Source organism: Oryctolagus cuniculus, chromosome 19 (assembly GCF_964237555.1).
Source record: "Oryctolagus cuniculus chromosome 19, mOryCun1.1, whole genome shotgun sequence".
Taxonomy (NCBI): Eukaryota; Metazoa; Chordata; class Mammalia; order Lagomorpha; family Leporidae; genus Oryctolagus; species Oryctolagus cuniculus.
This window is the reverse complement of record NC_091450.1, coordinates 37658596-37680880: the sequence shown is the minus strand read 5'-3', so window position 1 is coordinate 37680880 and position 22285 is coordinate 37658596. Positions and strand designations below refer to the sequence as shown.

Here is a 22285-nt window from a genome sequence, read left to right as displayed (position 1 = left end):
CTGCCGGGGCTGCCACTGGGCTTGTGGAGTGCAGACGTGAGCCAGAGCTGCAGTTTCTACGGAGTGAACTTGAGTGAGCACGGTGTTCCACATGGGAGTTAATCCAGAGAGCCACCAGCTCTGTGTCTGCCCCCCCCCCCGCACACATAGGACTTGAAAGAAAAGGAAATGAAGGACCCCAGGGGGCTGGGATCCAGGAGACCTTGGGGAGCTCCGGGAGCTCGGAGCTGGCAAAGCTGAAGGATGGGCGGGGTTTAGTGGGGCTGGGGCATGTGGGCTCCGTCTGCAAACACCAGTCAGGGGCTCCAGGGGCAGGGGCCGCCAGGAGGAGGAAGGGCTGAGCCAGAGCCACGGGCAAGGACCGGGCGGCCCCCGCCCTCAGGGACGCGGCGCTGGCGCTGTTCATGGTTTCCAGTCCCGGAGACAAAAGCCGCAGGGAGAGTGATGCTGCGTGTGTGAGTGCATGTGGCTGTGTGAGTGTGAGTGTTGTGAGACTGTGTGAGTGTGTGTGTGAGTATTGTGAGACTGTGTGTGGCTGTGTGAGTGTGAGTGTTCGAGACTGTGTGAGTGTGTGAGTATTGTGAGACTGTGTGTGGCTGTGTGAGTGTGAGTGTTGTGAGACTGTGTGAGTGTGTGTGTGTATTGTGAGACTGTGTGTGGCTGTGTAAGTGTGAGTGTTGCGAGACTGTGTGAGTGTTGTGAGACTGTGTGTGAGATTGTGTGTGCATGTGTGTGGCTGTGTATTGTGAGACCGTGTGTGGCTGTGTAAGTGTGAGTGTTGCGAGATTGTGTGAGTGTGTGTGTATTGTGAGACTGTGTGGCTGTGTAAGTGTGAGTGTTCGAGACTGTGTGAGTGTGTGAGTATTGTGAGACTGTGTGTGGCTGTGTAAGTGTGAGTGTTGTGAGACTGTGTGAGTGTTGTGAGACTGTGTGTGGCTGTGTGTGAGTGTTGTGAGACTTGTGTTAGATTGTGTGTGCATGTGTGTGGTTGTGTATTGTGAGACTGTGTGAGTGTGTGTGACTGTGGGTGTTGTGAGACTATGTGTGAGTGTGTGTGGCTGTGGGTGTTGTGAGACTGTGAGTTTGAGTGTGTGACACTGTTTCGGTGAAGTGTGTGGTTGTAACTATGTGTGTCACTGTGAGTGTTGTGAGACTGAGTGTAAGTGTATGTGCGAGTATATGAGACTGTGAGGGTGAGTATGTGTAAGTGTGTGGGTGTTGTGGCTGTGAGTATGTGTGACTCTGGGTGTATGTGACTGCATGTGTGTCAGATTGTGAGTGTGTGTGACTGTAAGTATTGTGAGACTGAGTTTGAGTGTGTGACTGTGTTTCAGTGAAGTGTGTGATTATGTGACTATGTGTGTCAGTGTGTTTTGAGAGTGTGTCTGTGAGTATGTGAATGTGTGTGAGACTGTATGTGTGCTTGTGTGTTACTGTGAGTGGAGTGTGTGAACGTGTGTATGTGTGATTGTGTGAGTATGTGAATGTGTATGTTTATGTGTGACTGTGTGTGTGAATGCGTGTATGAGTGAGACGGTGTGAGGGTGAGTGTGTGTGTGACTGAGTATGTGTGGTTGTGTATGTATGTGTAGAGTACGTGAGTGTGTATATGTGAATGTGTGTGTGTGAGTGTGTGTGTCTGGCCGGCTGGCTGTTCAGGTTTGGATTTTTGGTTTGGTTTTGTTCTGTGGGCCCCTGCTGTGGGCAGTGCTGGGGACAGGGGTCTCCGACTGGGCCGGGGGGAGCTCGCCCTCGCAGTGCCAAGCAGGGCAGGGCGGGCCATGTGTCTCTCGGCCTTGGCCTTGGAGTGACTGACCCTCAGCGGCCCTTGGTGGCCATCCCTGGCCGTGGCTTTGGCCGGAGCAGGGCGCCCCGTTCTTCCTCTCACTTCCCGTCACCTTGTCACCTTGTCTTTCTGCAGTGCCACCCCTGCCCCCACGGCGGGGGTGGGTCCTTTATCAGCAGGTGGGCGTCTTCTCTGGGCTCCTGCCCCCCGCGCTGGGCCATTTTTGCACAGCTGTTTCGAATGGGTACAGCTCTTTGAGCAACTCAGAGACACATCTGTTTCCAAACATTCTATGTGCAGGTAAGTTCAAAGTCGGTAAGAAAACACACTCATTTTCCAGCACGTAAAACACTCTGAATTCAAAAACATCAGGGGGCAGGCGTTTGGCGCCACGGTAAAGAAGGCATCTGGGGTACCCGCAGCCTGTATCCAAGGGCCTGCTCCTGGTCCCAGCTTCCACGTCCGTCACAGGCACTCTGCTTTGTTGGCTGGGGTCCCCTTGTGCATGCCATGCCCAGCTGGGTGCGAGGGAGAGACACGGGTGTGTGTTACACACACACACACACTCAGAGACGCTTCATTAAAACCCAGAGTAGGGTTTGCGAGCCGCTGGTGTGTGGGAGGCTGTGTGAGAAGTGGCCAGCTCCAGAAGCTACAGCGTTCGTCTTTTTAATGAGCCCTGACTGTCGAACCCCAGCGCCGTGAGCTAAACGCACGCATAACTCAGGGCCGTTCCCACAGCTCGGGTGTGTCCAGTTGCTTTCTCTAAGAGCAGCCAGCAGGCATGGTGACCACGAACAGGGCTGATGGCTTCCGTCTTTAAGCAAGCGGACCAACAGCAAGTCCTGGGCTGCCTGTCTGATCCACGCGGAGGGGAACAGACTGGCACAGCCCGCAGCACCTGGAGGTCTCGGGTAGCCCAGGGCGTGTAAGGCTATTCTGTTAGGTGCTGCTAACGCAGTCCCCAGAGACAAACACAGTGTCCATTCTGTGTCGGCCACGACAGCTCGTGCCCAGTCTGGTCATTACAGTGGTCAGTCCCTGCGTATCGGGAGCCATGGGCCCAGACGCCGCAGGGTGACGTGGCAGCCACGGGTCAGTCACCAGGAAGAGACGAGGTGTCAGGTTCCGGGAGCTGTCCTCTGTCCACTTCCTTGGAAGCGGAGAACAGCCGGAGCTCAGCAGTCTGCAGGGAGCCGGGTGATGCTGCATTTCCTACATCTGCCTCGTGCTAAGGACGGCGGCTCTGGACACCTCAGGGCACGAGACGGCCCGGCTGAGACCAACAGGGCTGCTGTCAGGGGCCTGTGTTTCGTGCAGAAAGCAAGCTGGGTGCTGGTTCCACAGGCGGCGCCTGTCACCGTATCTCACAGCCCAGGCAATCAGAAGCTGTCGGATGCGTGCTGTGTGCCTGCAGATATGACTCTTCTCCTCCCTGGCTTGAGCTGTGCCTTCTGCAAGAAATTTTTAAAAGATTTATTATTAATTTGAAAGGCAGAGAGAGAGAGAGAGAGAGAGATCTTCTATCCAATGGTTCACTCCCCAGATGGCCACAACAGCCAGAGCTGGGATGATCCAAAGCCAGGAGCCAGGAGCCGGGTCTCCCACACAGGTGCAGGGGCCCAAGGACTTGGGCCATCCTCTACTGCTTTCCCAGGTCATAGCAGAGAGCTGGATCGGAAGTGGAACAGCCGGGACTCAAACCGGCGCCCATATAGGATGCTGGCCCTGCAAGTGGCAGCTTTACCCACTACGCCACAGCGCCCGCCCCTCTGCAAGAACTTTAAAACACATCAAAGTCAAGGGTCATTGAAGCTGTGTGGCTCCAGGCAAGTCAGTGTAGGGTGACACAGACATCGTGCCTTTCTGGAATCTTCTCTGTGAGGGGAATGGGCGCGAAGGCGTGTGAAATAGAGAGGCATGCACTTGCCTGCAGGGTCAGGGAGCAACAATGGCGTTGAAAAGAGCGCAGAACACAATGAAAGGTGCAGGATGCTCTCTGTTCAGCCGTGATGCTATTGCGGGGGAGGGGCCGTGGCAGGCACCAGGGCAGTGAGGTGCAGCACCCAGGAAGGAAGCAGTCTATTCATTCCCAGATCAATAGTTTGTGCAATGCCTCCTTCTGCCCCAGACGTGTGGCTGCCGCCCTGAGAAGGAAAGATTTTCTTGGCGCCGCGTGACATTGCTGTCTGGAGCTGGTTGGGGGGAGGGAGGCCCTGGCCAGGGCGCTGCTGGGCTCCCACGCTCATTGCAACTTGCTCTGCACACACAGGGACATGGCTCCAAACAGCACCGTGGCCGAGGCTGGGCTTGGGACCTGCCCGAGCGGCTGTATGTCATGTCCGTGTGTCATACACAGACGTGTGAGGGTGTCCAGGTGAGGGTGTTTGAAATCTTCAGGATACACAGCTTCACCAGCTTTTTGGAGACCCCTCGTATGCACAGATTTCAATATTTTTTGGCATGCAAATAAACTTACCTTTTTTTTTTTTTTTGACAGGCAGAGTGGACAGTGAGAGAGAGAGACAGAAAGAAAGGTCTTCCTTTGCCGTTGGTTCGCCCTCCAATGGCTGCAGGGGCTGGTGCGCTGTGGCCGGCGCACCGCGCTGATCCGATGGCAGGAGCCAGGTGCTTCTCCTGGTCTCCCGTGGGGTGCAGGGCCCAAGGACCTGGGCCATCCTCCACTGCACTCCCTGGCCACAGCAGAGAGCTGGCCTGGAAGAGGGGCAACCGGGACAGAATCCAGCGCCCCGACCGGGACTAGAACCCGGTGTGCCGGCGCCGCAAGGCGGAGGATTAGCCTAGTGAGCCGCGGCGCCGGCCAAACTTACCTTTTAATTCCACTTTCCGCAAACGTTTTGAAGTCCCGTCGAGTAGATACTTTTTTTTTGTCCAGGAGAGAGGACTGGAAGGCTGGGACCATTGCCAGACCAGCTGAGACAATGCAGGGGGCGATGGTGGGAAAAGGGGGTGCTGCAAGGGGACCTGAGCATTTCAGGAGGTGTACCCCAATCCTCCGATGATCTCCGCTCAGGGAAGATGTCCCCCACATACCTCCTCCCTCTTGTGGGCAGCTCACACCCCCACTCCCAAGGGGTGGGGCCAAGGAAAGGAACACGCTGCGTGCGTGCATTGTGGGTGCAGCTCTTGTTCCCAGCTGCCCCCGGAGGAGATGTGGTCCACACGTGTTGGACGCAGATGGAGAGGGGCCAGCCAAGGGCCGGCTGTGCCTGCCTGGCTGGCCGTGGGAAATCTCTGCTCTGGACCTGGGTGACAGCTGCTGTGGCACTCCAGGGTCCCTCGGCAAGGGCTGCAGGTGGGCCTCGGGCTGGACGAGAACACAGCGGAGACTCAGCCATGCCTAGACAGCAGACTGTGGGTCCCGCAGTACAGGGTGGGAGGCGCGGTGTGGACCGAGCCACAGGACCCCGGTCTTCCTCTCGGCCCCCAGCCCAGGCCCTCTGGGCCCTGCTTCTCCTGTGCCCTCAGATGCCAACCCCGTGGGAAGGCAGAGGGAGAAGCAGCTGTGGCAAAGACAGAGCCCTGCCTGCAAAAACGTAAATTACTGGGTTGCACGGAGGAGGACCCAGAGGAGCGACAGATCAATTCCAGATAAAATAGAGGCTTTCCGTAAACACACATTTGGCTGAGAGCGACCTGTGACCGCGCTCACATCCAGAGAATGAGAAGCGGAGCGTGGGGAGAGCAGGGGACGAAATGACCGGCTCCCTGTCCGGGTTTTACAGCTCCGTGACACACGCACACGTATGTGTGCACATATCCGCATGTGTACACACGCTTCTTACAGAGGCATGGGTGTGGACAGAGGGCCTTGATGAGGAGACACGCCCATCGGCCCCGCCACTCCCTGCTTCGTGGATCCAGGTGACAACTCAGCCCCACGCAGCTCCGTGACTGGTCCTTCCTGTTCTTCCCATGGCTTGGGCCTTCATGTGCCAGCGAGGGTCCTCGGAGAGAGCATGGGTGGGGTCTGGCTTTGCAGAGGCCTTCTGCGTGGCTATTTTATCGTGGCGCTTGTTCTCCTCCTCCTGGGTTTATTTCAGTCTTCCTGAGGTGCTGTGCCGGCCTCTTTCCTGGGTTTATTTTATTTTTTTTTTTTTGCTTTCTTTAAAAAATAAAAAGATTGACCTTTTATTTATTTGAGAGGCAGAGCGACAGAGAGAGAGATTGCATCTGTTGGTTCGCTCCCTAATGGGCCACAGCAGCCCAGGCTGGGCCACACCGAAGCCAGGAGCGAGAACTCTATCTCCGTCTCCCACGCGGGTGCAGGGCCCAGGCACGTGGGCCGTCCTCCACTGCTTTCCCAGGCCACAGCAGGGGGCTGGACTGGAAGTGGAGCAGCCGGGACTCAGAGTGCTGCTGTGACGTGGGGTGCTGCCGTCACAGGCGGTGGCGTACCCCTGAACGTGCTCTTGAGGGGTGCCTGGGCGGGGCCCTCCGGAGCTGCCTCGTGGCTGGGAATGCACCTGCTTCGCTCCCGCACTCGAGGGACCAGCTGGCTGGGCGTGCAGCCGTGCGGTCGCAGTAGCCTCGCCTGCGGGGCTGGCGAGAGCGGGGCCCGTTTTCCCCATCACCCGTCCTTTGCTTTCTCTCCTGGGGTTTACGGGGGTGCATTTAGGTGCAAGGCATGGTCCAGTCCTGAAGGTGTTGGGAATTCAGTCCCCAGGGGGCGCTGCTGTCACTGGTTCACGTGCCACAGAAGGGCATTGATGAGAGAAGGGGCTCAGCCCCTCCCCTGGCTCTCCCCTCCCCCACGTGCCCCCACCTGCTGCCGTGGGATGATGACTCCACAAGAAGACCCCCGCCAGGCACGGGCCCCTTGTCCAGGTCTCCCCAGCCTCCTCTACTGCAGACGACCCATCTCTGTCCTTCATAAATTGCCGCAGCCGCAGGTGCACACCTGCCACTCACTCCTCCAGAGCCATGCGTGTACCCCGACCGGTCTGCTGGGCTGGGGCCCCCGCGGTGCCCCTCCTGCTGGACGCCGGCCTGGCCTGGCGGAGCAGGTCGCGTGCCTCTCAGCCCTTCTCCTCGCTTCTCATCTCTTGGTGTTGTCTCGGCTGCCCAGGCCAGGCCGCACACTCAGGCCTCCTCCAGCGATCGTGTCTGACTGCCACGCACCGTTCCTTCATCATCCAGGCTGGGGCCTTCTCGTGTGGACTCGGGGCACGCCCGCAGGGGGCTCTCTGGCTCGTTTCGCTCCATCCCCTTCCCAGCGTTCTCTGGTCCCTTCCCACCCTGGCGGGGAACCTGCTGGCTCCCATTCCACATCTGGGCAGGTCCAGGCTCCGCTCACCGCTGCCGCTCCTCCAGGCCCCAGCTCCACAGGGCCTGGTCCGTGGGCCCTGTGTCCCCCTGGCACTGGTCCGAGATGCGCTAAGGACAGCTGTTGTGACCAAGCCCGTGGAAGCTCTCCTGGCACTTCGGACATTGCTGCGGTAACCAGACGCGATCGGCTGGCGTGCATCCCCGTGTCTTTAGGGTCCATTTTCCAGTAGTTAATTTTTATTATACTTTGCAAAAGTGTCCATCGTAACAGATTAAACATGTCGAGGGCAGGGGGTGAGGCTCTCTGCAGACTGGAAGCTCACTCAGGAAGGGGCCCACGCGGGCCAGCCCTGCACCCAGGGTCAGTCCCACGGAGAGGGGTCCCCGTGGGCCATGGCCGCTGTTCTGACCAGGTTTCCTTAGAAATATTTCTCCGGCTTGGCGTGAGGGAGAAGCCGGCCCTGCACAGTGAGGCCTCAAGCACTGGCCGTTCGATCATGCCCAGCGGCCGCCCTCTTGGTTCCCGCAGTCGCATGCCTGTACAAGGGTCCCAGCTACGCGGTGCGCACAACCGTCAACCACCCCATGATCCAGTCACCTCGGAAATCCTCCCCAGTTTCTGTTCAAGAATTATTTATCTGAAAGGCAGAGTTACAGAGAGAGAGAGAGAGAGAGAGAGAGAGAGAGAGAGAGAGAGAAAGAGAATAGAGATCTTCCATCTGCTGGCTCACTCCCCAAATGGCCACAATGGCCAGAGCTGGGCCAGACAGGAGCTTCTTCCAGGTCTCGCATGTTGGTGCAGGGGCCCAAGCACTTGGGCCATCTTCTGCTGCTTTCCCAGGCCATTAGCAGGGAGCTGGATCAAAAGTGGAGCTGCGGGACTCGAACCAGGACTCTGATATGTGACGCCGGCCTCATAGGCAGAGGCTTGGTCGGCTGTGCAGCCCCCAAAATCCTCTGTAGTTGAGGATACGGGTGGCGGAGGGTTGAAGGGAGATGTGTACCAACGTCGGCAATGTGCTAGGAAATGAAGCAGGAGAAGGAAACAACACAGGCTGACGGCCAAGCGTGTGATGAAGCAAGCCCAGCAAACGTCACTCGCGTGGTGGTCGGTGGGGTGTATCGGTGCTCACTCGGCAATCCCAGCGTTTCTGAATGTTCACTGCTCTTAACAAGGTCTGGGGGAACGGGCAGACGCACCTAGGGGCTGTACTGTCATGCAACCCCGCCGATCCATCTCAAAAACCCACCCTCTAGTCAAAGGGTGCAAACCCAGGCAGAGCAGAACGAGGGGTGTAGGGGCTGGGCCAGGGGGCCAGGAGCCAAGCGCCAGAACCCAAGATTCTCGGACACACCTGGCGCGGCCAGGTGTTGCCACCACCATTCAGCTACCTGGGGGCTGCCCCACCCACACAGTGATCGGCAAAGAGCAAACCACAAGGAGGCCATTTGGGGTAAATTATTAAAAGGCTGGGGCCTGTGGCGCAGCTGGTTAAGCTGCCGGAGCATCAGCATTCCACACGGGTGGCCGGTTCAAGTCCCAGCTACTGCACTTCCGATCCCGCTCCCTGCTAATGCGCCTGGGAAAGGCAGTGCAAGCCGGCCCAAGAGGTAGTGCTCCTGTCACTCATGTGAGACCAGGATGAAGCTCCTGGCCCACTGGCCATTGCGGCCATCTGGGGTGTGAGCCAGTGGTTACAAGATCTCTCTCTCTTCCTCTCTCCCTCCCTCTCCCCTTCTGTCTTTGAAATTTTCAAAACAAGTAAGTCGTCTTAAAAAATTATTAAAAGGATGACATCCAGAAATCACAATTTCTCTTACAAGAAAGCTGGGGCAGGTGTATGGGGTGCAGGGAGGGTCCGCAAGGGATGCCCTGACACCGGGCAAGCTGGGGAAGTTTCCAGAACAAGGGCAGAGGGAGGGGAGGGGCTGGGCAGACCTGGGCCTGCCCACTCTTTTGCTGGGGAGCCCCCTCCCCCCCGAAGGCGCCTGGCCCTCTGGAGAACCAGGAAAGAGGCCACCCCCCAGTCCCGGGACGCCCGCTCCTCCCCCCCACCACCACCGTGGTTCTCAGCAGGTGCAGGGTGACCTGGCCCCCGCCCCCGCCCGGGGCTCCGCCCCGCCCCCTCCGCCTCACCTCCGGTTCGAACCTTTTGCGTTTTTTTTTTCGCTCTCACTTCCTGCCGGGTTTGCATTTCCCTCCCCCGCCCCTCCCAGCCTACGACACACTTTCTCTGCTTTTTTTCTCTTTTTGCCTCCTCTGGCCTCCGGACTCTTGCCCCGGCCGCGCGCAGCCTGCTCCTGGTCTTGCAGCCCCTGGGCGGGGCGGCGGCCCGCAGAGCGTCCGGGCCGCGGGGGAACCCGGGACCCCCTGCGTGCCAGGAGGAAGCCGGCGGCCTGCGTGGAGGAGACGTCCCGCGCAGTCGGCGGAGCATGAGCGCCCCAGGTAGGAGCGCGGGGCTGGGCGGGGGAGGGGGCGGACACGGGGGCGCGCTGCGGGCGCTCTGGGGACTGGGGGCGCGGGCGCCGGGACGGAACCCCGCGCCGGTCCTCTTCCACCTCCCCTCTCCCCAGCCCCCACTCCGCTCCCCACCATCCCTTCCGACACCTGTCGCCCTGCCTCCCTGTCTCTGACGTTGCTAAAAGAGGATGAATGGGGGTTCACGGGGCCGCAGCGGAAAAGGCCCCCCTGGGTGCACCTGCCACCAGGGAGGAAGAGACCCTTCTCTGACACCCGAAGGGCCCGGAAGTTCGCAGACCACACTTGGGGCCTGACGCAGAGGCGGCTGAGAAGGCGGGTCCGCAGGGGTGAGGATGGCCCCTGCCAGGGGGCGGCTCGGAACCCCCACCCCCCCACAAGCCTCAGGTCTGAAACCACCGCCCCCGGGAGCTGTGCTGTGGGCCCTGCTGCCCCAGCACCCCCACAGGTGCACTGCCCCCTGGGGTGCTGAGGACGGTTGCCTTCCCACAGCTGGGCTCAGCAGTCTGCAAGCGGCCGCCTGGCCGGGTGGTCTTGGGCCGAGCTGAGCCCGGCCCTCATTTGTAGTTGGGAAGCCCTGAAGGTGTGAGGGCCGCAGCCTACCAGAAGAACAGAGCCCGCCCGGCACGGTTCAGAAGAGTTACTGAGTGCCCTCTGGGGCAGACCGGTGCTGGGAGCCCTGTGCATTCTCCACTCCTGAGCCCTTCCTGTAACCCGGCCTCTGCCCGCCCCCACCAGGCTCCCAGGTGACGGCTCCACGTGGGCCGCAGCAGCCCGTTGGGCCCAAGACTGCACCTGCCTCTGTTTCATTGGGGCAGGTTCAGCCGGGCATGCAGGCTGAGTGTGGGCATGGCCCTCTGTGAGTCTGGTTAAAAGAGAAACATGGTGTTTAAATAGCCTGCTGTGGAATGTACCATTGTAACTGCTTGTGGGGCCTCCAGTTCTGGGCAGCAGGAACATGCTCAGGGCAGTGTGTCCTGGAACTGCCCCTCCCCCAGCCCCTGGCAGCCTGGCTCCCCTCCCCGGACCTCACAGAAGCCAATCACCCGGCATCTGTGCTTTGGGGCCCATCTCGCTGTGCGTGGTGCCTGCAGGTTCACCCGTGTCAGCACTTTTTAAGGCCTCAGTGCGTTGGGTTCCCTGGACCCGGCGTGGTGGCTTTGGTCCACTCATTCTTCATGGGATGTTTAAAAAGGACCCTGGAACCGAACTCTTCCATCCATCGGTGCCACTGTTGGGGTGGCTATGACCGATGCGCCGTGGGGGACAGAGGACTGTCGGACACCAGGCTCCCTGTCTTGGGATGGGTGGGTCGCAGAGGCTGGGTCCGGGGTGAGGCTGCACTGGGAGGCGGTATGCACCTGTCTGTGTCCACTCGCCCGGGCAGCATTTCCCGAAAATTCCCAGACAGACGCCGCGACTCGGGGCATGGCTGTTTGACAGAACCAGACCCGCGACACATGTGTCCATGTATGTCCGTGTGTGTGTGTGTGTCTGTGTGTGTTTAGATACAACCAGGGATGAAGGTAGTAGTGGGCAGTGTCCAGTCTTTGGGAGCTGAGGCCGTGAAGACATGGGTTTGGGACGTCCCTGCCTGAAGCCCTCAGAGGTCATGTTTCTTAGGAAGCCACATATTAACAGTATTTACAGTGTCGGCAGCTGCATCGTGAGAATGCGAAACTGAGATGTGACACCTTACGGCCACCTCTGTGTGCTGCTGTCCCCGAGGTCGGAGCAGACCAGGACCCGGGACCTGGAGCTGCACCACCCGCCTCCTCACACACAGAGCAGCCAGGACTGGGGGTGTCCCTGTCTTACGGGGACTGTGAGCCATGAAGGACCCCCTGGAGGATAAATCGACCCTGACACAAGCCCCTCTCCCCACTCTGTGGCTCCCGTGTGCAGTCTCTCTCGAACGTGTATGGATCGATAGAAAACTAAGAGAGAGAGACAGCCTTTGAGGCTGCGCCTTAAACACGCTGCTCTGCCGCGGAGACGTGAGACGGAACAGGATTTCCAGGAGCCCCGCGCCGTCCCCACGCTCTCCTGGCTCGGTCGCTTTGATGAGGTGACGGTTGTCGGGAGGGTAAGCTTCGGGGCTGTGATTTGTCCAAGGGCTCCGAGCTCCTCACGGTCGCCATCAAATCTGTGTAATGGGTGTGTGTGGCCCAGCGCCAGGGCTCAGGGAGGTGCCCCAGGCCTGCTGCCCGGCGGTGGCCCGCTTCTCCCCAAGGCACGGCTGCCCCGTCAGGTCCTCCCGTGGGCCCTGCTCCTCTCCGGGGTGGGAGCTGTGCAAAATCCCTGCCCCAGGGCCCCTCCCCCACCGTGTGGTTTCCGCATTAAGTCAGCACTTCCTTCCTGCCCCTCCCCGACCTGGGAACCAGCAGCCTTCAGACTCTGCGTGCTGGTGCGGTGGGGGCTCCCCCGCGCTCTGGCCCCAACCTCGCAGACCCCACTGATGTCAGGGCAACACCTGCCAGAACCATGCCTTTTTTGTTTTTTTAAGATTTTTTTTTTTTTTTGACAAGTAGAGTCAGAGAGAGAGAGAGAGACAGAGAGAAAGATCCTCCTTCTGTTGGTTCACTCCCCAAATGGCTGCTACGGCCAGCGCTGCGCCGATCCGAAGCCAGGAGCCAGGTGCCTCTTCCTGGCCTCCCATGCAGGTGCAGGGCCCAAGCACTTGGGCCATCCTCCACTGCCCTCCCGGGCCACAGCAGAGAGCTGGCCTGGAAGAGGAGCAACCGGGACTGGAATCCGACACTTATATGGGACGCTGGCACCGCAGGCGGAGGACTAGCCAAGTGAGCCTCGGCGCCAGCCCCTAAAGATTCATTTTTGTTTTTATTTAAAAGGCAGAGTTAGAGACAGAAAGAGGGAGAGGGAGAGAGAGAAGAGATTTTCCACCTGCTGGTTCCACAACAGCCAGTTCTGGGCTTGGGTGAAGCCGGGAGCCTGGAACTCCGTCTGGTCTCCATGTGGGTGCAGGGGCCCAAGTGCTAGCACCATCTTCGGCTGCTTTCCCAGGTGCGTTCGCAGAGAGCTGGGTTGGAAGCGGAGCAGCTGGGACGTGAGACAGTGCCCTTGTGGGCTGCCGGCATCTCCGGTGGCTTAACCAGCTGCCCCGCAGTGCCAGCCCCCAGGACAGAGCTTTGCGCCACACCTTGGTCCTGGTCTCCTCCAGGAGGAGGCAGGTGCTCTCCAGGGCGGCTCCGTGGGCCTGGAGCCAGGCAGAGTCCATCCCGACCCCACCACGCCATTCAGCCACGTCCCCTGTGCCAAGTGGGTGTAAACACACCGCCCATCAGGCGGCCTGGGCCGCGGTGTGCGACCGCACCCGGGGCTTCTGCTTTTCAGTTTTATTCAGACGTGGTTATTTTGGGGGTAGGCATCCAAGCACAGTGCAGACCCCAGGACAGTGCGTGAGCAGGAGTCCGTTCCCTGGTCTCCAGGAGGCCCGAGCGAGCCCTAGTCGGTGAGAGGCAGGAGCCAACGCCCTGGGGCTCGGGAGGTCCAAATGCTGAGTGTTGGAGGCCTGGTGAGAAGCAGCCGCATGCGGGAGCGAGGGTGGCCGTGTTTGGCGCACGAGAGTGCCTGTGTGCCGGCCTCAGAACCAGGATCCAACGCAGCAGGAGCATGGCTGAGAGACGCAGACCAGCATGTCAGCGTGCACGTGTCACCTGTCAGACCAGCGAGGAACGAGAAGGTGGAGAAGCCCCAGGGATGTTAGTGTCCCAACCTCAGCGCGCCCATTCAGAGACAAAACCGTGATTCCTGGGGGCGCTAACAGAGTGCGCTGCCCGGGTTTAAAGCACAGAGCTAGGGGAGGGGTCAGCGTCTGCCCCAGGGCTGCTCCCTTGCCTCAGTGTCTTCTCGACCCCCAGGGCTCTCCGGTGCCCCCTCCCAGCGTCAGTCCCTGGCCATGCCGCCAGCGTCACCCAGGCAGAGGGCGGGAGTGGGTACCAGCCCTCCTTGTCCCCAGCCTGTCCCGCAGCTGGGCCGAGCAGAGCTGGCTTCGCTGCCAGCAGTCACTGCCTGCGCGGGTTCTCATGAAGGAGAAGGTGGAGGGGGCGTCGTTGAGGTCTGGGGGCCAAGGGGACTTGAGGTGCAGTGAATCCTCTCGGCCGCTGCACCCATGTGGGATGCCAGCATCGCGGGCAGAGGCTTTACTTGCGATGCCACAGCGCCAGCCCCGTTATTTGATTTCTTTTAAAGGTGGAGAGACACAGAGAGATCGTCAGTCTGCTGGTTCACTCCCCGAATGGCTGCAGCGCCAGGAACTGCACCCAGGTCTCCAGGCTCTTGGGCCACCTGCTGCTACTCTCCCAGGCACACTGGCAGGGAGCTGGATCAGAAGTGGAGCAGCGGCCGGCCCCTTGTCTCCTGTCGGGTGGCGTTCTTTGCCTCGGCCCTGGGCACACCGTGAGAGCAGGCGCCTGCAGACACCCCCGGGTTTTCTCCACCTGCCCTAACCTGGCAGGCACAAAACCTGCTCAGAAAGAACCTCTCTTGTCTGTTTTGCCCTTCATCTCGTGTAAAAAATTTATTACATTTTCCACTTTTCTTAACTGATTTTAAAATACATTTTTAAGGGGCTGGTGTTGTGGCAACACTAGCATCCTATATGGGCTTGACTCTTGTCCCGGCTGCTCCACTTCTGATCCAGCTCTCTGCTGTGGCCTGGGGAAGCAGCAGAAGATGGCCCAAGTGCTTGGGCCCCTGCACCTGCATGGGGGACCCTGATGAAGCTCCTGGCTCCAACCTGGCCCAGCTCCAGCTGTTACAGCCATTTGGGGAGTGAACCAGAGGATGGGGGGTCTGTCTCTGTCTTTCTCCTTCTCTCTGTCACTCTGCCTTTCAAATAAACAAATAAAGGAATATGGGTCACCTTGGGCTCGAGCCTGCCCCAGTGGCTCATTCTTGACTTGCTCATGTCTCTAAAGACAGTCCCTCCGGTGCCAGGATTAAGACGCCAGCCTGCAACACTGGGGGGCAGTGCTCAGCCCGTCACACCTGGACAGTGAATCTCCAAACCACCGTCTACACTCGCTGCCCAGTTCCTCTCTTCTCCTTCCACCTTGAATCCACTTCAGCGGGGCCGTGTCCCGGCGCTCAGGTGAAATGGCTCTTGGCAAGGTCACCGACATCCTTGTCCATGCTCCACGCTGAGCCCTGGTGGGACTGGACCTGCTGGCCACCGCAGGTGCAAACGTCCCCCCACAGCTGCACACCCGTGGGACCTGCTCCTGGGTTTCTCTCCCACCCTGCCGGCAGCCCGTCGCAGTTTCTGTTCCCTCGCCTGGCTGAGGGTGTGCTGCCCCAGCTGTCCTGGCGCCTCTCCTGGGGGCTCGCCCAGGCTCATCCATGTGCCCGTGGCTCCCCTGGCCACACCCCTCTTGACCTTTGCCCTTTCCTCCCTGACTGCCTGGACGGGGTGGATCCCGGATCCAGCTGGGATCTGTTGACTTCTCAGCATCAGGTGTCCATGTGCTCGGTGCAGAGAAAAGCATTCGCTGCGGCTGGGTTATGAAGAATGCTGTTCTCTTGTGTTGCTAATGCATTAATTTTTTTTTACTTGTGAGACACAGAGAACAAGAATGAAAGAGTGAGCTGTCACCTGCTAGTTTATTGCCCGGAATGCCTGGGCCAGGTTGAAGCCAGGAGCTCAGTCCAGTCACTTGCCCCGTCTCGGCTGCTTTCTGAAGTCTGCATTGTCAGGAAGCTGGAGTCAGAAGCCGGGACTGGGGATGGAACCCAGGCGCTCTGACGTGGGACGTGAGCATGTTGACCACTAGGCCAGGTGCACGCGTGTGCCTCTCTGGGTGGGGAGTACTTAGTGCAGCAGGTAGGGCACAGTGTGAGCGCTGGGATTTGGCTTGGGGACACTGGTCATTGGGCAGTCTGGGCTGAGTCCCTTCCTCCCCACGGGCCAGGTGAGGAGATGAGACATGGCATGGGGTGGCACAGGGGTTTCATCTTGCCCGCCAATCCCAATCGGCTAGCAATGGCTTCCTGAAGCAGCATGTGGAAAATCAGAGCTCCTGGGAAGAGGGTTCTGTGATCGATTGCCGATGTCTGCCGTGGGTGTGAAACTGAAAATTGAAGGCTGGCTGCCCCCATCAGTCCTCCCCTTGTGGCCGACAGCACTGGCAGCCCTGCGCGTCCACGCTGACCTCGTGACCTTGAGCAAATCACGGCAGTGTCCCCAGATTCCGTGTCCTCGTCAGCGAGATGGAGATGAATACACTGTGGCTCCCGGCTGCGCAGGACTGCTGTCCGAGCCTGTGAGATAAGCGTGTGAAAAACGGCGCTGGAAATCCCAGAACGTGCTCCGGTGGGAGGTGTTACTTTTATGAATTGACCTCCGAGGTTGTGAATCCACGTCAGTGGGGGCCACGCCCGCCACCGACTGTCTTCCGGGCCCAGGTCTTCGCGCCCACCTTAGTCAGCTCCTCTGCTCTGGCCAGCCCATGCCTTTGGGTTTCTGTTGGGCTGATGAGAATGGGGCTCCACGTGGCTGTGGGGTGCAACCCCTCCGTGTGGAGGGGGATCTCCTGGGCAGGGGAAGAGAGATGTTTTCCTGACTCTCCGCTGTGTGATGGGGCCCCAGAGCACCTGCTCCCCTTGCCTTGTCCCCATCACTCCACAATGCGGGTTAGGGCTGGGGGGGGACCATCCCCAGGTAAATCCATCTCGCCCGTAAGGGTCCAGCCTCGCTCTCCCCATTGCTGGTGTTACGTGAGTTCTCTAGTCGGCAGTCAGCAGCCCTGGTGCGTCACTGGCGTGGCCGCGAGCTCCGCGGGCCAGTGGGGATCCCCCGGTGTGTCCTGTGACGTCACAGAAGCCTCCCCCCACCCAAGCCCTTGCTTTGTTTCACCTTGAATGCTCTTCTGTGTTTCGTGCCGGCTTGCAGACAGAGCTCCCCGCACCGCCTCCCGCGCGCATCCATCGTGCCGAGACCCAGGGGAGCCGTCTGTTCTTCTGTTATTTGGTTTAAGCAAAGCTTTGGGGCATTTTTTCTTGCCAGTGGGAGATTCCGCGTCGGATTCATTGCCCTGGCTGTTATTTATTGGCGAGTGTGTTTTATTGTAATGCGTTTCATTTCCTTCTGTCTTTTGCTCTGGGATTCGTTCCGCTGCCTAGGACGTGAGCAGTGTTTGGCACTGTGTGAAGTGTGATGCGCCCAGAACTCTGCCATAAAGGACTTGAGTTTCTGCAGGACTGGAAACAGTGAATCAGATTTTTGTTTTGTTTAAAACCTGAAGACCTCACAGGGCAGCGGAGTCTTTGAATAAAGCCCAGGCCTTAAGGTGTCGCCCCTGCCCCCACCCTGGGCGCTCCCACGTGAGGGGCAGCCACCCCCAGGGACCGATTTGAGAGCTGCCAGAAGGCTGCCTGAGAGGGAACGTGTCCCCGGGGCAGGGCGGGCACGGCGCTCCTTTTGCTGCACAGGGGCTGGTGAGTGACTCAGCGCCTGCTGTCTTCAGTGGCAGCCACGAGACCTTGGCCAGGTCCCCTTTCTTAGCTCCCTGGCACCCTCCTCACAGCAGGTTCAGTCCGATGCCACGTGCTGGCGCCCAGCAGGTGCACGGAGCACACCACTCAGGCCGGGCTGCGGTCAGTGCGTACGGAAAGCCCCAGGGGTGGGCCTCGAGGTCAGCGGCCAGAGGCTCGAGTGGAGCGTGGACCCTTTGCACAGCCTTGTTTTCCTTTGCCTGGTTCCCAGTCACCCGTGACGATGGTCACCACCCCCAGGGGCTGCTTGTGTCTCCCCGGAGCGCAAGCCAGGGACTTAGTCCCGGCACTGCAGTGTTGAAAAGCGGGGGCCACTCCGCGGCCACATGGATAGATGTGTGTGTTGCCACGGGAGCAGGTTCCTGGTGAGGATGACCAGCCCCCTGCCCTTCCGCCATGGGGAGGCACGGCAGGAAGGGTGCCCTTGACCTTGAAGTTCTCAGCCTCCAGAACCGAATCATGTGTTTTTCATAGACGACCCAGTCCATGGCTGTCTCTCCCAGCAGCACGTAACACACAGAGACACCTGTGTGCAGACCCAGCACTGGCTGTGGCGACACGCTGCTGGGGCTGGGGGTGGGAGAGATGGGAAGTCGGGGCCCCCGCCCCCACAGGTCTGCCATCTGGTGAGGAGTCACTTGTAGGATGGCGCACTTGCTACAAGGTAGGGCAGCCCCAGGGAGAGGCGCGGGCGGTCAGCCTGAGGCGGGAAAGGCCTCTCAGAGCACACGGCAGCCCAGACAAGCTGGGCAGATATGTGGGTCTCAGCGCGAGCAGAGCCGGGGTTCGTGTTTGGGGCTGGAAGATAAAGATGTGGGGGGTGCGGGAGCGGCCTCGGGAGCCCTGGGGTGCTGTGCCAGGGAGGGCAGGTGCTGTCCTGCCGCCTGTTCCGAGCGGGGGCTGTGAGCCAGGATGGAGGTCCGGGTTATGGAGATCACGGACAGCAGCCAGGAGAACAGGTGGGGCCCTCGAGGCAACAGGCAGCCCTGGCTGGCTGGGACACGGGCCAGGCGTAGCCTCGCTGTGGTTTCAGTGCAGTTTGTGTGGACGGACAGCACACACACGCTTCCTTCACGGATCTCAGCGTGCAGCTCAGGGGCTTTGACAAAACCCGACACACGCGTGTCACCTGTGGCAGCCGGGCCACGACCACAGCGTGACCAGCTGCAGGGTGCACTTGGGATACAGTAACGATAGCACCTTCCTAGGTGGGAAGAGTTTTACATGTAAGGATGTCCCAGGCAGGTCACGGAACATTCTTGCACGACAGAATCACAGGTGGTTGATTTAAAATGCTGATTTCCTTGAGTGTTCTGTGTTTTCTGGCTCCCCTAGCATCCTCTGTATTGTTGCACATGACAGTGGTTTGTTGGGATTTTTTATCCCTAGAAGAGCCCATTCATGAATATTTGATACTTTTTAAGCTCTTGTTGATGGGCCGTGGAGTTGTTCGCAGTTCTGGCTGTTGGGAACGATGCGGTTGTGAGTATTCTTAGCCCTTTCTCTTGGGACATGTGTTTGCCTCCCGTGGACAGCTTTCCTGGACCCTAGGATGTGTTTCTGGTCTGGTCTGGTGAATACTGCCGAGTTGCTCCAGTCCACACTCCCATCAGTCAGGGATGTGAGTGCAGGTTGACGTGGCGTCCTCTGCCTCTTGCCTTTAGCCGTTCTGTGAGCATGTAGCCAACAAATAACTGCGGTTTTAATTTGCATTTCACCTAGGATTGTTAAGCAGGGTCTCATGTTTATTGGTCATTGTGGATCTCCTCCTTTGTGAATTGCCTGCTTGTTTTTGGCTCTTATTGATTGGTAGCTGCTCTTTACATATGATAGGTATGAGTCCTTTGTCAGATAAGTGTATATTCTGTGTATAATTTGCCTTTTCACTCTTTTTTTTTTTAAGATTTTATTTATTTATTTGAGAAGTAGAGTTACAGACAGTGAGAGGGAGAGACAGAGAGAAAGGTCTTCCATCTGCTGGTTCACTCCCCAAATGGCTGCAACGGCCAGAGCTGCGCTGATCTGAAGTCAGGAGCCAGGAGCTTCTTCCCAATCTCCCACGTGGGTGCAGGGGCCCAAGGACTCGGGCCATCTTCTACTGCCCTCCCGGGCCACAGCAGAGAGCTGGATTGGAAGAGGAGCAGCCGGGACTAGAACCGGCGGCCGTATGGGATGCTGGCACCGCAGGCAGAGGATTAACCTAGTGTGCCACGGCGCCGGCCCCTCTTTTCACTCTAAATAGCCTACTGATGAGCAGAAGTTTTTTTCTGATTTAGTCCAAGTCCTGTGAGTTCTCGGGGCTGAATCTACTCACATCTTGTTTAAGGAAGACGCACCAGCCCCGAGACGCAGTCCGCTTCTGAAAGCGCCATTGCTTTAGTTCCTGCATCTACATAACCCATCCAGAACGGATCCTTTGCCTTTAAAAGCAACTTGATTGAGGTGTGATGGACATAAAACGCTGCAGTCCACCCAATTTAAGTGCACAGTTGGGTGAGTTCTGGGTGGGTGTCTACAGCCACGTGAGCACAGGCAGGGTTTACAATGTTTCTCTCGCCCCACAAAGTTGCCTCGGGCCCCACTCGGCTTCTTAACAAGACTCCTGAGTGCTTGCCGTGTGGGGAAGGCTGGGAGCAAGGCGAGAAGCCAGAAACTGCTCCTGCTGTTATAAATAGCGTAGCCTGAAGCAAGGCCCAGGCAAGCGATGCAGGCCGGGGCTGGGAGGAAGTGAGCCATGGCTGATGAAGCCGCGCAGGGACTGTGAAGTCCCGAGCACAGCACCCCCGCTCCCCACCACACCCCTGCCCTCCCCATGCCCTGCAGAACTGTGCCCTTGAGGGCCAGGCTGTGTCCCTGAGGCCACTGGGTTTGTGGGGAAGCCACTTCCTGTTCTGGGTCCAGGACCAGAGCGGAGAAAACCCCGCAGGGGAAGGCCAGGAGAGACCTTAATTGGGGTTTTTCATCATTCCAGTGTAACTTTTATTGCTACCTGAATAATGTGTATTTGCTAGGTTTAAAAATTGAACCAGCAGCACACAGCCTCTGGAGAGAAACCAGCAGGCCCCCAGCCACCCCTGAGTCCCCGCCTCCCCCGATGCCACCTTGTGGTTTGTCTCCGAGGGTCTGTGCTGGGAGCCTGGTCCCCCGTGTGGTCGGGGAGGTGGTGTGGTGCCTTTAAGAGGCGACGCCCCGGACAGGGGTCCTGGGTGAGTGGGGGCTCTGCCCTTGCAAGGGCCCCTGGAGCCGGTGAGCGCCCCTGACAGCCTGAGTGGGACCCCTGAGCCCGCTTGCTGTTTCGAGACGGGGTCCCTTCCTCTGCCCACCTCGTTTTCTGCCTGCCTGGGTTTTAACCCGGCAGCTTGGGATTCTCCTTTATGTCCTTGCAGCGAATCGGTTACACTTGTCGTCTCTCGGCCTTAGAGTTCGGAGATGGCGTGTTTCTCGGGTGGGAGTCCACTGCCAAGGAAGCCTGTCCAGGCTTCTGGCTCGCCCTTCCCGGCCACGCCAGCTCCCTGCAGCTGGTCTCACCCACGTGCTGTACCCGCTGCACACGGCATTCCTGCTGCTACCTTAAACAGGGCTTCTCCAGGTCTTAGGTGTAGAGGGAGAAGGGGGCGCCGTGGCTTAAGCGGCCGCTTGGAGCGCCTGCTTCTGTGTCAGTTGCTCCATTTCCAACCCAGCTTCCTGCCAGTGCACCTGGGAAGTAGCAGATGATGGCCCAAGGACCTGGGTCCCTGCTGCCTGTCTGGGAGACTCCGGTGGAGTTCCTGGCTTCTGGTGTTAGCCTGGCCCAGCCCCAGCTGTTACATTTATGGAGTGAACCAGTGACTAGAAGATCTCTCTCTGCTGGTCTGCCTTTCAGATGAGAAAACCTTTGAAGACTAGGGGCTGGCGCTGTGGCGGGCTAGTGGGTAGAGCCACCGCCTGCAACATGGCTTCCTGTATGTGTGCCTGTTCGTGTCCCAGCTGCTCCACTTCTGATCCAGCCCCCTGGGAAAAGCAGTGGAGGATGGCCCAACTGCTTGTACCTCTGCCACCCACATGGGAGACCCGGACAAAGCTCCTGGCTCTTGGCTTCGGCTCAGCCCAGCGCTGGCCATTGCAGCCCTCTGGGGAACCAGTGGATGGAAGACCTCTCTCTGTGTCTCAGTCTCTCCCTCTCTATAACTCTGCCTTGCAAATAAATAAATAAATCTGTTAAAAAGAGAATGAGTTTTAATTTATTCTTCTCCAGCATTCTTCCTTTCTGGGTACCGTTGTTGTTCTGTCTGAAGACCCTCTGCAGGGCACGTGTGCTGGCTGTCCGTGCTCTCAGTGTTTGTTAGTCTGAGAAAGTCTTTATTTCTCCTTCACTTTTGAGGACAACATCACCGAATTCTATTCTATTTTTTATTTTATTTTATTTATTTATTTGAGAGGTAGAGTTACAGACAGTGAGAGGTAGAGACAGAGAGAAAGGTCTCCCATCTGCTGGTTCACTCCCCAAGTGGCTGCAGAGGCTGGGGCTGGGCGAGGCCAAAGCCAGGAGCCAGGAGCTTCGTCTCGTTCTCCCACATGGGTGGCACCAGCCTCTTCAGGTGCATTTTAACGGGAAGCTGGAATGGGCAGAGCTTCCAGGACTTGAACCTGCACTCCAATACAGGATGCCGGCATTGTAAGCAGCAGCTTAACCTGCCGTGCCACAGTGCCTGCTCTCACGATTTTATTTAGTTTGGTTAGGCTTGGTACACTTATAATTTTAAGAAAACTTGTACTTGTGTTCATGAGTGAAATTGCCGTGCGATTCTCACACCACACTGTGCTATTGTTTGCTGCTCCCAGAAGGGTTGGGTGAACTTGTCATCATTTGTTCCCTGGATTCTGGGAGCAGAACCGCCTGGGCCTGGAGCTTTCCTTGTACAAAGTCTGTAGATGGCGGGCTGAATTCCTTCCGTGGTTATTCATACACTTTATGGCTACTGCTGCGTTCCATCTCCTCTTGCGTCAGTTTTAGTATCCTTCGTGCTTCTAGGGAGGTTTCTCATTTCCTCAAAATCTGCTGCTTACGTGGTTATGTCTGTTGTGTATGTTAGAGACTGTTTATGACGGATAGCTCGTGACCGGTGCAAGTAAACAGAGAGCGCTGGGGTGACGGTCGCCAGCCGGGCTGCCCCAAGCCAGCACAAAGGTGCTACAGGTGCTCATGAAGAAGCCCCTGGTGGGGACTGAAGACTGGGGGT

General features: G+C 58.5%; 1 protein-coding gene across 5 annotated transcripts in view; it reads left to right on the top strand.

The window, feature by feature from the left end:
* Window positions 1–9274: 9274 nt before the first annotated feature.
* The window catches only part of CARD11 (caspase recruitment domain family member 11), an 88758-nt gene continuing 75747 nt past the window's right edge, over window positions 9275–22285 (top strand). For 2 of the 5 annotated variants that reach the window (XM_070064301.1, XM_070064303.1), the window contains exon 1: window positions 9275–9521. The gene's annotated coding sequence lies outside the window, so the exon portion shown is untranslated. The remainder of the gene's footprint in view (window positions 9522–22285) is intronic. The other 3 variants (XM_070064302.1, XM_070064304.1, XM_070064305.1) reach the window with 2 other exon arrangements.